Here is a 3,216-nt window from a genome sequence, read left to right as displayed (position 1 = left end):
AAGAATATTAAAAAAGGATATGTGAACAGTAATAAGGAGGGATAGTCAACTATGGCAAATATTTCATTCCAATATAATACAGCAAAGTTGATTTAAAGGAAATTGATAAGAATAAAATAAATTTAAATCTGAGATGTCAGTCTTTAACACTGTAATTTTAAAAGTAATGTCAACTAAATCATTTGTTACTGATGTCAGAACATTCAGGTATTTGGGGGAAATGTCATTTTAAAATTATGCTTCTACTAGGTAGTGGTTATGAATTATTCAGCAAATATGTGGGGGTGATATTGTTTATAACACATTTCCTACCAACTTCTGTTTTTCACTAAATTTTTTTATTCAAACTTGAGGCAGCTTTACAATGTAATTGGTAATAGAAGCAGATGGTACTTCTTTGACCCTTCTAGGCAATCAGTTATTTGCAAGATATGGGAACAGACAATATGCATTAAAATTAGCCCCATCTTTTTTAGCTGCCAAAGAGTAGACTTGGTCATAAAATTTGAGTAAAGACCCTGAGAGATCTAGTTTAGTTCTTGTATTTTACATGTGAGAAAATGCTTGCTTAGAGAGGTAGTAAATTGATCAGCTCAAGGTTGTATAAGAAGTAAATAGAGCCAGATATCAGCCACTTGATCTAGTGTTAGAGGTTCTTTGCCTCCACTTCCAGTATCAAGGCTGTGTTTTCTATTTGGGGAGATTAGAATAATTATATATTGTATAATATATAAAATTTTAAAACATTTTAAACATCTTGAAAATGAACAAGAATAATATAACTCTTGAGTACTTTCTCATGCAGTTGTCAAAACTTAAAATATTGCCATATTTGCATCAGCTTTTAAAATACATATCATAATATAGTTTGTCTTCTATTATGGATCAGAACCACTACATTTAATTTACACTGAAATGATAGCACATTAGCCATGAATTTTTTGGTAACTCTTTAAAAATTGATTACATAAACACTCTCAATGCCCTAAAAATAATAAATATGAAATATTATTACTGATATTAGTAACAAATAGACATCATCGCTCTACTTCCTCTATGACAGGCACTTATTTACATGTATTGTATTATTTTATATAAAGTCACATTTCGTTTTTCTTCTAGGGTTCAACTCATTTTCTTCTAGACAAAATTATCTATCTTTTGTCATTATTCTTTCTCACTGAAATAGTAATGTGTTATATAGGCCTGTTTTTTTCTGTTGGGACAAAAGGCTGCTCATAGCCTTAGTAATTTATTTGTATGGGAAAAACGAAGTGCTTTATTTTGAGGGTGATGTCACCTCCTACTGAGCTCCTCAACTTTGGAAGCATATTGGTGCTACATTTCTGCCTCTAACTGTCCACTCAGTCTGGTACTCTTTGTAGGACCAGCCCATATACTTTGTGGTGGTGACTCTGATGGCCAGAAAGAAAGGACTCTTTTTTTGGTAAGAAGTATCATGGAAACATTTGAACTTGATTTTTGATGGGCTTATTGAACTTATGTTTGAATACTGATTATACACAATGATGTTCTGAAATTTCACATCAAAGAGAATGAGGAAAGCACTGTGAAAGAAGGTTGGATTGAGGAGAAACTGGGAATCCATCCTGAGTTTTCTTGCAGAAATTAAGCTTTCCCTGGAACAGATGCTAAGTTAAAATGATTAGATTTTAAAACACATTCCTCCTGAGAATGAGATGGACTGAGAGCTGAAGTGACTGAGATGAAAGGAGTGTGATGTTATAAGGTTATAAAAGGTGTTATAAAGGACCGGATGTTATAAGGTTCTTATCCACCTCCAATTATTTCTCTATAATCTCCCTCCTGAAATTTCCCCCACAGAGTAAAATAAAGATGGTGACTGTCATCATCACCCACCATGTCCACCGCCTTGTATTTCACCCATCTTATACTTCTCATCTTTTCTGAAAGCAGGTAGAGACCTTTCACATTGCCAGTCATTTATTCATGCCACTTATTTCCTGGCCTGAATTTCCTTCCTTTACTTGGAAAACTTCTACTGCAGTCAAGTTTTAGGAAACACAGCTCAGAGATAGAGTAGTTAAAAATAAGTGCAAATATGGAGAGAAAAACAAAACTACATATTTCGACTACTCAAATTTGGACCTCAGAAGTCTCAACTCAAAAAAGTACCTGGTGCATAGTATGAGCTCAAGAAATGTTAGTAGCTTTTCCTTATGGTGACACACGGCAGCAAGACGGCGGTGCAGATTTCCAAGGCGGAGAGGTTTGTCGCTGATAGCATCTTCAAACGGAACCGCATGGGTTTCACATTCAGCAACTGACTGAAGATGCCTACTGTGGAATGGGAAGGTCTGAGTTACACCAACCAGGGCAGAAATCATTATTCTGGCCACCAGGATGCAGAATGTTCTTGGTGAGAAGGGCCAGCGGATCTGCAAATTGACTGCTGTGGTTCAGAAGAGATTCGGCTTCCCTGGGGGCAGCGTTGAGCTCTAAACTGAAAATGTGGCCACAAGAGTTCTTTGTGCCATTGCTCAGGCAGAGTCTCTCCCTTACAGCCTTCTAGAAGGACTCTCTGTGAAGAGGAGGGTCTGCTATGATGTGCTGCATATTGTGAAGGGTGGCATCAAAGCCTGTGAGGTCACAGTACTAGGAAATTCTGAGGACATAGGGCTAAGTGTACAAAGTTGGTGGATGGCCTGATAATCCAGGACTCTGTTAAATACCACGGTGACACTGCTGTGTGCCATGTGCTACTCAGACAGGACGTGCTGGGCATCAAGGTGAAGTCCTGCTGCTTGAGGACCCAAGTGGTAAGACTGGCCTAAGAAGCCCCTTCCACCCCCTTCTCTGAACAGAAGGGTGGGAAGTTGGAGCCCCCTACCATGCCCCAGCCAGTACTCAAGCATAACGGGGTGTCCTTGGCAGCTGGATCTGGAGTTTGGATGTTGCTCTGTAAATACCCTTAATAAAATATTTTTTAAAAACCTGTGGCCTGACTGGGCTGTGTTATCCAGTGTTCAGACTGAGGGTCGGGTCGCCCCATGGGAGAACTACTTGGTTGCTTCTTAGGGCTATCTGGATCACAGTGTTTCTTTGCTTTCCTTGAAATCCACTTGGTTTCACCTGTACCTGTGAGGCAAGGGCCGGAATGGGAGGACCCAAGCAGAGTAACCAGAGAAGTACCCTGTTCAGGAGTAAACCTGGTGATGATGAAAGCTGATTATA

At 38.7% G+C, this 3,216-nt stretch overlaps 1 pseudogene; it reads left to right on the top strand.

Annotated features, from left to right (window-relative positions):
- Nucleotides 1-2,201: 2,201 nt before the first annotated feature.
- Nucleotides 2,202-2,957, top strand: LOC122441595 (annotated as a pseudogene).
- The last annotated feature ends 259 nt before the right edge of the window (nucleotides 2,958-3,216 follow it).

This window comes from Cervus canadensis, chromosome 5 (genome assembly GCF_019320065.1).
Source record: "Cervus canadensis isolate Bull #8, Minnesota chromosome 5, ASM1932006v1, whole genome shotgun sequence".
NCBI lineage: Eukaryota > Metazoa > Chordata > Mammalia > Artiodactyla > Cervidae > Cervus > Cervus canadensis.
This window is presented reverse-complemented; position numbering and strand designations above follow the sequence as displayed.